The 10,981-nt window shown below is 46.3% G+C and overlaps 1 long non-coding RNA gene and 1 pseudogene across 1 annotated transcript; one reads left to right on the top strand and one right to left on the bottom strand.

Moving 5' to 3' along the window:
• Positions 1-828: 828 nt before the first annotated feature.
• On the bottom strand, positions 829-5,030 carry LOC121837090. The gene is made up of 3 exons (XR_006078107.1): positions 4,861-5,030; positions 3,617-3,687; positions 829-3,557 (listed from the first exon to the last, which is right to left on the bottom strand). It is a non-coding gene; the product is annotated as an uncharacterized LOC121837090 (long non-coding RNA).
• Positions 5,031-6,024: 994 nt separating this feature from the next.
• Positions 6,025-7,280, top strand: LOC121047081 (annotated as a pseudogene).
• Positions 7,281-10,981: the final 3,701 nt, after the last annotated feature.

The raw sequence follows: 10,981 nt of genomic DNA on the forward strand, positions 1-10,981 counted from the left end.
AATCGTTGTTGTTGATTTTATTTGCATCAAATACAGCGTACATGATACTGGAGGCTTGTGGAAAAAGCGGTCACAAGACCAGCTTGACAAAGCCACAGGCCCCCACATTGGCATTTGCAGCACTAAAAAGAAAATAATCAGCATACCATACAGATTACAGCATTAACAGAAAAAGCAAAATAAAGATAATAAAGAGAAGCAACAATAGACACACTCAAATTACGTCACAACCACGCAATTGTAGGATATCTTAAAAGGCATTATCAAGAAAAGAAAACACAAAAAAACAGGGTCACCTACATGCACAACTAGTTTCACGTTTAATAATATTACACAGCATTTTTTACATAAGAAAAGTCGACTGGGGGCTGAAATAAGAACGCAATGCTTTAAACGTAATATCTAAAAGCTCGACATTTTCGGCAGTATAATCTATTTAGTAACCCTGGCAGTTTGTTTTTCAACGTATCTTGCCCATAGAGTGTTCTATAAGTGCTAACATTCCAAGGCTCACCATGGCGCGTTGTGTAGGTGGTAGTATTACTTTGTAAGTTAGCTAGTCCTTTTAAAAACGATGATTTAGTTTTAGAGCGCAGCTCTTAGGGGCCCGTTTCCAGCCTGAGCGGCGTCGGCATAACCGGGGAGGGGGTCACGTGACCCCCCCCCCCCCCCCCGAAGTCATGTGACCCCCCCGAGATCACGTGACCCCCCCCCCAAGATCACGTGACCCCCCCCCCCCCCCCCCCGAGATCACGTGACCCCCCCCCCCCCCCCCCCCGAGGTCACGGGACTACCCGCAGGTGACGTGACCCCCCTCAGTACCCTTCCCTGCTCCTCCTCAAGAGCTGCGCTCCAATTCGGCGTTACAGGGATTTGTAAACGGCTTTCATTTTTTACCTCCTGTTTTAAAAGTTTAGAAAGCCGATATAATAAGAGGCATACAAAAAAGTGTTAAAATTTATTACAGATATAAGTTCAAATATGTATTTCGTTGCACATAATAGAAGGTACTTTTTGAATAAATAGTAATACCAGTGACTAGACCCAGAGTTTGGAATAATATCTTGAATATTTGGATGTTTGATTAGTATATCAGGTATTACAAATGCCAATTGTTGTGCACAGTAATTTGTCCTTAGCCAAGGAATTCTATGTGTCATCTGAAGGCAGGCGCATACGCCCGTATGTTTCGCAAAGCATCGGTAGCTTTTCGATTAAAAAGGGACGCCGCCACGGGCGTGGAAGCATGTGTTAATTCCAGAATTTCAGATCACGCTGGACAACTTCTATATGGGTGTCACCTGACGTCCATAGAATGAGAACGCAGCACCTACTCTTCGAAATATTAAGTTGTCCTTGAATCTGGTAAAACAAAATTGTGTCGCTTCTTAAGGCACAGTTTTTGAGTCTGGTTAAGAATGAAGGCAGAAATATTTTGGGGGTTTTCGACAATCCAAGCCTGTCTTGTTGCTGTCGAGACACTTACTTCAATGAGTCCGCCATTTCCAATCAAGGCGTCGGTAGAAGCCGCAAGATATCCATGTTCTTTGTCCACAAACAAACCGCATCTTTCTACGACGTTGTTAGATTTTTGCTCGTACTCCCGAATTCCTTTGAGCAAATTTTATTGACCACTCTGATTGGCGGGTGTCAGAACAGGTGACGCGTAGAGAAGGCGATGGACCAGTTTGCCGCAGAGCGTCGTTGGTAAGCGCTTGCAAACCTTCCCAAACATGTACGCTGTCAGCCAATTTCTTCTTTTGAGAGCCCACCTTTCATTCAAAGACTGCCCGACCGTTGCTGTCTTGAGCTCATGTTGTTTAGGGCCGGTGAGTTGAAACATGGAAAGTTTTTTTAGTTTCTTTTTTTACATTTGCTTGATCAGCAAGATTTCGTTGAGGCTGTTCAGCATTAGATCCGTAACATATGTCCCCATGTAGCGTGTTCCCCTTGAACTACCAGCGAGGAGTTAAGCCAGGCGCCTTGGATGATGCAGCGGCCAGACATTTTTTCTTGACTTTTAGAAGGTACAGTTTCAAGTAGAAAGGCGGAAGAGGACGCCATCCACACTATCCCACCGTTGTACGAAACTTCTGCTCCGACACACCGTCTTTGGTACGGCCTTCTTCGCTCACGATTTACGGGCTTTTCGCCAGAAAATTTGGATACCACAGACATGTAGTTTTCCGCCAAATTACTGGTAGAGTTCTCAGTAAGCGAAGAAGTTTTGTCGGCGAGATTATTTGCAGTCCTCATCAAGCCTCTTTGTAGCGTGTACGGTAGATTTTTAAATGTGGTTGATGCTTGCTGCTGATGCAGTTGACAGTAATGAGGGGAGCAGTTGTAATGCGTTCCAAATACATGTCTTGGTCCATTTCGCAGATGGCTCGAGAGCTCTTGAGTTGTCTGCTTGAGCGCATGGGTTGCAGAATAGTTCCCTTTGCCGCGGCTGTCAATCTTTCAATTTTAACATTTGTCAAATGCTTTGCGTGACTTTCTCCTAAGCCTCTAATGCCGTAGTGTGACTTGGTGTAGTTCTTAATGAGATGGCTAATGCAAGCCACCTTTGTTATCATCCTTCCATAATCATCACTGATTGTGAAGGCTTGTTCGACATCGGAAGCTTCATCCCCACAACTCTTCTGTATTCTAAACCATGCATCTCGCGGCTCTTCCGGAATCCTTCGGCGATGATATCAGACTCTATTGCAGTTAAAGGTCCCTCCCAGTTTTTGAAGCAGGCGCGATTGCGTGGAGTCTCGTTCTTGGTCATGAATAAACTGCAAGTACTGCAATACTTGTTACAAACAAAAAGGGAAAGGATTTTATTTGTTCGTGAGTCAATGATGACAGCAACACCTGACTTTGACGTGCATCGGTGGCCCTAACTGCGGTGGGCCCATCCAGCATCGACGACGACAGTTATGTACGGCAATCCATCCCCAGTGTAGTCTCTGGATTCGCTCGCCATTCTGTGCTCTTCTTTTCCAACCGTGACCATTTCATAAAGCAAAATGTCTTCTCACTTCAGCCTTACGCTCTCTTCATATTTGCTGAATGTTGTCAGTGGCATGCAAGGAATGTTCAGGAGAGAGAATATTTCTTATAATTAGCTGAACCCATTTCCAGTGCATAACGTGCCCATTGTAGCTGCCTCGTTGATGTTGGTTTACTTCGAGTGCTTATTTTAAATGACCCGTTCTTCATTGCAGTGCGTGCACATGAACGTAAACCAAGAGCATAAGGCCTGCCATCGCTCATGTACAAATAAAAATGTGTCACGCGTATCCTTCGGGCAATCATGGCGTTCAAGTTTACGGATCTGGGTAATGAAATGCTCAACCGAAACTATCCATCTCCCTTCGACTTGAGGTTTCTCTAGTGGAGGAGTGCAAACCTGAACTGTGTATGGTAGATTATTATTTGAGATACAGGTGGAGTTTCCATCGCTTGGATTTTTGGCGATGATGCTGGGCAGATTGAGTAGACTCGAGGCCCATGAGCTTGATTATGGCGTTGGCTTTGGTTCAGAACAGGTTGTTCGATTCAACACGGAGCTGTGAAAGGGAAACAAAACCTTAGGAAAATAAGTTAATGTGAATTTTAGCATCCTCACATTGAGCAAAAAAAAAAAAGTGTATTCTTTCATGGTTCGGGCTGGCACGCTATCTCCCACGGCATGTTCGTCTGAAAAAAAAAAAAAAATCATGGTATATTAAATAACTAAAAACTACGGATATAGTTTTTTTTATCTCATCGAAAGCCTCGTAATTTTTTCTTTTTCAGATAGACAAGCTTTCAAAACAAACCAAAACAATTCAGGCACTACACCACAGCCGTGAGGTCGGGCTGCCATTCATTGTGGCAGGGTTAGCGCTGTAGGCGAAATATTTAGCCGGTACACTGGGAAACCTAGCCTGTGGTATCTTACAAGCATCACACAGTAGTGTTACAAGACCATAGGCCGGTACGATGCTCATCGAGATTGAAAGGGGCACGTGCAGAGATCGAGCCGGATATCCCTGGGTTCCACAGTGCCAATAATTTCCTTACCGTTTTGAAGTATGGTGCGCCCCAAAACACACGGGCAGCGGCATTCTTTGCCAATATATTAGCAATACCTCAGAACACGCACAATTTCAACAATCTAAAATTATAACTATTCGAAATATAGACAGGATTGTGGGAATTAAAACGCATTCCGATGATCGTTTGGTCGTCAGTGAATAAGAACACGTTTGTCTAAGTGTTGAAAACCTCTCAATAGTTAGAAACCATTGCATTTCCGGGTGGTCGTTCTGGTAAATAACAGCTAGAATGAACAGCACGCAACGAACTCTACACTAGAACACTGCACGGGCCGGAATTCACAGGTCCCGCCGACCCGGTCATGTGGGTAGACGGCCCGAACCCGGCCCGAACTCCAAAGGGTATTAAAATGTGAGCCCGAACCCGGCTCAGGCCCGTCAGGTTTTTAAAATTTGATTACAAGCATGGCCCATGCCACCAGTTTTGCAGATGTGACCCCGTATGAGTTTTCCTCCCCAACCTGACAGGGGCGATATAAGAGAGGGCCGAGTAGTGTTTTGAATATTTTAAAACGTTTCCACGCCCGAGTCGGATTGGTTGGCTTGACTGGCCCCGGTTTGCGGGCTGAGCCCGGCCCGGGCTTGAGAGATACATGCGCTTCACAACCCGGGCCCGGCCCGCAGGTCGGTCAGGGCTCGGGCTTTCGGGCAGGCCCGAGCCCCCCGTGCCAGTGCTCTACTCTACATTCTCCCACCATAGGTCCTCTCAAATTATTACGTTGCCTTCGTCCGATCAAGACGGACATTCGTCCAACATTGCAGCACAACTTACCTCCGTAGTTCTGTACGGATTGTTTTCGCTGCTGAAGCGGCAAGCTTGTGGCAGTTTCTTTTTTGCTGTTCATGGGAATATATTACTATCAGCGTTGTACGTTAGTTGCCGCGGTACAATAGACATCTGGGGCTAACACCTCCATCGGCTAGCTGATCAGCGAGATGTGTGGCGATTGGTCAAGTGCCGCGCGTGACGTATAACAAACGCTATCAAGATTGTGACGTTCGCCATAAAAAGACGAGGCCCACTGAAAGTCCCCATCTGCGGCTCTCGCAAATTGTTTGATGACCTCATCGTGGAGCCAAATATTACATTCATGGTTTGTCTGCCCCAGCAATCTACAACAGGGCTACCAGGCTACCCGCTCATTCACACTGGAAGCGAATCCGCGTTCGCAAAGTGGTTGCGAACGCGGTTCTATAAAGATCCAGTACAATTGCACGCTTTTTTTTTCTTCGTAGGGGTTATTAAGATAATAGGTCTGTTCGATTCGGCTACAAAGTTCTGAACTAGTTCTATTCGAGTTCAGAGAAGTGCAGGAGTCGTGCAGCGGCGGCGAAGAACCAGTGCAGCCACCGCGTTAGGACTGGCGCTGTGATCGACTCCCGGAGTACCGATAAAACGGATGCGCAAGGCGTCGTCTGCTTTTGCCGTCTGGCTGTGTCGCCATGGAATTTTGTCTGTTAGCGCTTGGATAAGATCATTTGCGTTATTTTTATATTACTTTCTCAGACAAAAAAATTTTGCATGTATGTTTCTTTACATTGCATTACAAAGTGCGTGCAGCATCCAATGAAACACGTCTGCATTTTATATGGTCTGATTTCGTGCTGCAACCGCTTTCATAGACATTTCATCGACCACGCACCTGGATACCTTCGCGAGATCAAGATGACGATGTCCCGTCAGAATTTACTGGCGGCTGCAGTAGCGCTCATCGGAGACGAGAGCGACGATGAGCTCGACGGCATTATTGCCCTTGCCTCGATTGTTTCGGCACGGACTGACAGGAACAGGGTTCCCCTGTACTACGAAAAGGTGATCGACACCTACTTTGATTTCGAATTTATGCGCTTGTTCAGGCTTTTAAGAGAGACACACGCGGAGCTGGCTGGTCCCTATAAAGCTTTGGCGTCTTACCCGGATTTCGTTGGTGGACGACCGCAGATTTAGGCGGAGAAGACGTTGCTGATTGTGCTTAGTTACTTAGGCACGAGAGCAACAATGTACCAGATTGCGGATCGCTTTGACATAACGGAGTCGTCCGTTCACTTCTGCAATGAAAGAGTGCTGAACTTTCTGAAAGGTATTAGCGCGCAAATAATCACCTGGCCTGACCAGGAAAGACGTCGGAAGAGCCAAGCCGGCTTCCCGAGGAAGACTAAGGGGGAAAGGGCCCCACAAAACGATCGGGACAATTGATGGATGCCATGTAGAAATCCTGCGACCAACGGAGTCTCCGAACTCCTACTACAATCGGAGTAAGTTTCATTCCATTGTTCTGCAAGGAATTTCCGATGATCAAAATTGATTTATCGACGTCTACATCGGGTTCCCCAGTTCAGCGCACGACGCCCGCATCCTGAAGGAGAGGCCCGTCTTCGAGGACGCAAAAGCCAAGTATGCGGGTGGGTACCTGCTGGGGGATTCGGCTTATTCCCTGCTGCCATACGTCATGACCCCCTTCAAGTCTTCAAAAGCGGCCCTGCCGACCTAGAAGACTACGTATAACGTGAAGCACGGTCAACAGAGAGTGACAATCGAAAAAAAAACGTTCGGGTTGCTCAAGCAGCGATTTCAGAAAATGTACTTGGTCGACAGCGCCAGCATCAGACAGTGCTGCCTTGTCGTTATGGGCGCCTGCGTTATCCACGACCTATGTAATGCAGAGAGAGACTTTTTCGATGACCTGAACAACGCCCGCCCGCCTGACCAAGTCATCAACGACGACGACCACGCGATCCAACCGGACGACGCCACAAGGAGTCTCTCCGAGCGAATACGAGAGGCCATTACTAAGACCGAATGTTGGGAAGCGATATCTACACCTGCTCCTCCAAAAATATTATTATATTTTTTTTTGTGTGTGTGTGTGTGTGTGTGTTTGTTTATGAACATACGAAGATGGTACTTGAGCTTTGGAAAATGAAACGTGCTGACTTCATGAAAACACGATTAAACAAAGTAACGGGTTACTTCGTTCTTTCATTTCTGCGTACAGAATTATTTTGATCCAATATCTTACCACATTCGTATCGCAGAAGACATATATGTGGGCATGCACAGGTAGTCAGTGCCATTGACTCCTAAAACCTAACATTTTTCTCCAAGCTATTTTCAGCCTAACAATCAACAAAACTTCAGAAAACAACCTAGATATGGCGGTAAAAAATACGTACTGCAAAACTCGGAAATAATTTTAAAAACTAAGAATGAATCAGGGAACTACAGAGGAGTGGCAAACAAAATCAGCAAGACAATTTCAACAAATTTATTCGTACGGCACAATTGTGCACCAGTCGAAATAATAAAACGGCCTGCGAAACAGTCAAACTGTAGCCAAGTACAGTGAAGTGCATGAGGCACGTCTACTCTACTGGCGCGCTCTTTTCGATGGCAGTCACGAGGCGCTCTAGAAGAGCCATCCGGTCCTTGTGTCGCTGCATGCGACTCTCCTCCACCTCGGCGAACACCTTGAGCAGCGAGCCCAGGGCGGTTTCTCTCTTTCTCTTGCTCGGTGTGCCGGCCGGAGCACGCTGGTTTGAGGGCGGAGCCAGCCCTGAGGCAAGGGAGGAGGGTCCTGCCTCTGTCACTGGGGAGGTTTCAACTTCGGTGCTGAAACACTTTTTTTTTTTATTGTTAGGTTTATGAAACGTTTTTTAAGTACTTAATTGGTCTCTCCTTCCTTGTCAACCACTCTTTCCGGCGCCAAAAACACAGTTGGTGAAATCTGGGGCTCCTTCTCGAGGATGTCGCGAAGCTCACTAAACCACAGAAACAACACGTTCACAAGTGATGACGATGTTTACTCTCAACTAGATCTTCATCACCCACTAGCGTTTTGCCTTCAGGAGACTCATTTGAACAATAATCATACTAACATCCTAACGCGCTTCCAGGTTTTTCGTAGGGACCGTCTCCATTCATCCCACACCTCTGGTGGTGTAGCTATAATTGTTGCAAAGTCTACCCCTTGCGTCGAGGTACCTCTTAATACCACATTAGAGGCTGTGGCAGTTCGCATATCTTCTGATCGACTGATAACTGTTTGTTTTGTGTATATTCCTCCAAGCTACACCTTATCTCTCAGAGAGCTAGAATCTCTTTATGACGAACTCCCCCAACCAGCTCTAATCCTAGGAGATTTCAATGCTCATAACCCTATGTGGGGCAGTGGACGACGTGACACACGTGGCTCGATGATTGAGGGTTTTCTTTCTTCTACTGCTTTATGCCTGTGAAACAAACTAGAGCCTACATATTTCAGCGCTCCAACCCGTTCGTTCACATCCATTGATCTGTCACTAAGTGACCCAACATTATTCCCCCTCTTTTCATAAGCTGTTCATCCCAACCCATATGGAAGCGACCATTTTCCCATAATTTTAAACCGCATCAATCCATCCGCTACACTATCCACACGAACACCCCTTTGGAAGTTCAAAGAGGCAAACTGGGGCACTTTCAGTGAGGCTACTCAGCTCGTTTGCACATCAATTGACAATCTGTCTGTCAATCAAATCACCAGTCTGCTTAGCAGTCACATTCTTCATGCTGCAATGATAGCTATCCCCATGACCTCGTCTCACCTACCCCATCGTCCTAAACCATGGTGGAATGCCGACTGTGAAAAATCGAAAAGAAAGTAAAACAGAGCCTGGGGGCATTTTAAACGTTACCCAACGCAAACTAACCAAATCAAATTAAACAAATGAAGGCTCGTGCGAGATACATACGCCGCCAGTCTAAACGTCAAAGCTTCCAAGGATATGCATCCTCGATTAACAGCACTGCCACTAGCAAAAAAGTGTGGGATAAAATTCATAAAGTCAATGGGAACTACCGTGCTTTCTCAGTAATGGACTGTGCCCCGAGAGCCTTGAACAGCAGTCAGATCTCCTTGGGGAACACTTTCAACGTGTTTCTACTTCCGAGCACTCTTCAGCTGCTTTTCTGAAACACAAGACTCAGGCAGAGCTGCAGTCTGTTCGAACATCCGGGGGTGCTCGAGAAGCTTACAACTCGCGCCTTACGCTGAGTGAGCTGGAACGGGTGCTGCATGAAGTCAAACCTACGGCTGCCGGACCAGATGGAATTCATTATTAGATGCTTACACATCTTCACCCCTCTACACTTGACATAGTCCTGTATTTGTTTAATCGCATTTGGCAAGCGAGCACATTTCCATCCTCAAAAAAAAATTGGGTTGTGTGTGTGTTTATACAGCCTAGAACTTGGTCTGCCTCACAGGGGCGACGAGTCTCCCAGCTGTAGATGAGCAATTTAGCCAGTGCGGTACAGCCGCTAGCCTGGGGTCTTTAACGTGCATCACGCAGTAGTGATATACGACCGCACGCCGGTACGATGCTCATCCAGATCGAAACGGGCAGGGGTGGGGCTCGAACCCAGGATCCCTGGGTTCTGCAGCGCGAGCTTTCGCTCCACGTGCTCCGAGCTGTTTCCATCCTCATGGAGAGTGGCCACTGTTATCCCTTTGCTAAAGCCTTCAAAAGATGCATCGTGCGTGACTAGTTATTGCCCAATAGCGCTAACAAGCTGTCTTAGTAAGACTCTGGAGAGAGTGCTTAACAAACGACTCATGTATTTTTTTGGAAAAAGAAAATATCCTTGACAAATACCAGTGTGGGTTTCGTTCGTCACGGTCTACAATAGATCATTTAGTTCGTCTGGAGACTACTATTCGTGAGGCCTTTGTAAAAAAGCAGTACTGCCTGTCTGTTTTCTTTGACTTGGAAAAGTCATGGCGTCATGGCATCCTGCAGGACCTGTATAGTTTTGGCATTCGTGGTAGAATGCTAGCATTCGTCAAGAGCGATCTAGGGATGCGTACCTTCCGTGTTAAATTGGGCACTACTTACTCTAGAGAGTTCTGCCAGGAAAACGGCGTTCCTCAGGGAGGTGTTTTGAGTGTGACCCTTTTTATAGTTAAAATGAACTCAGTAGCTCGGGCCATTCCACCCTCTGTACAGTATTCACCCTATGTTGACGACCTTCAGATATCCGTTTCATCCTGCAACCTTGCTTTGTGCGAACGTAGAGTCCAATTAGCAATTAACAATTTGCTCAAGTGGGCAGACCAGAACGGCTTCAGCTTTTTACCTGAAAAAACAGTGTCTGTTTGTTTTTCTCGCTTACGGGGAACTTCAGTGAAGCCCTCGTTGACCGTGCGATCCACTTCAATTCCAACAAAACCTGAACATAAATTCCTAGGGCTTATTTTTGACAGTAAATTGACCTTTCTTTCGAATATCAGATGTCTCAAAGTAAAATGCCAAAAAGCACTAAGTATCCTTAAGGTGCTTTCCCACACCTCTTGGGGCTCTGATCGCCTCTGCCTCCTTTTAATTCACGGATCGGTGATTCGCTCGCGCCTCGATTATGGTAGTAGTGTGTATGGATCGGCAAGGCCTTCAGCCCTACGAATGGTTGACTCTATTCATCACCAGGGACTGCGGCTGTCTACAGGTGCATTTCGCACGTCGCCTATCCCCAGCCTTCACGCAGAGTCAAATGAATGGTCTCTGGAGAAGCGAAGGTTTGCTTTAGGGTTTATGTATTCTCTTAGAATTCGTTCGGTTCCCTTGCACCCTTCTCGAGAAGCTGTTGAAGAAATGGGATATAAACGTACTTTTGACAACAAGCCCACTGTAATACCACCTTTTAATATCAGAAATGTATCCAAGGCAGATTCAATTGGACTGAGTAGTACGATGCCCGTCACTCCTGTTCCACAAGCAATAGCTCCGTGGGACCACTGCCTCACTTCCTGTGACCTCTCACTAACGAAAATTAAAAAGAAAGAAACTCCACCAGAATACATAAAACAGGAATTTTTTGAGCTTCAGAGTAGATATTCTGGACACAACTCATACTACAC

This window comes from Ixodes scapularis, unplaced genomic scaffold (assembly GCF_016920785.2).
Source record: "Ixodes scapularis isolate PalLabHiFi unplaced genomic scaffold, ASM1692078v2 PGA_scaffold3__209_contigs__length_174095766, whole genome shotgun sequence".
NCBI classification, from domain to species: Eukaryota; Metazoa; Arthropoda; class Arachnida; order Ixodida; family Ixodidae; genus Ixodes; species Ixodes scapularis.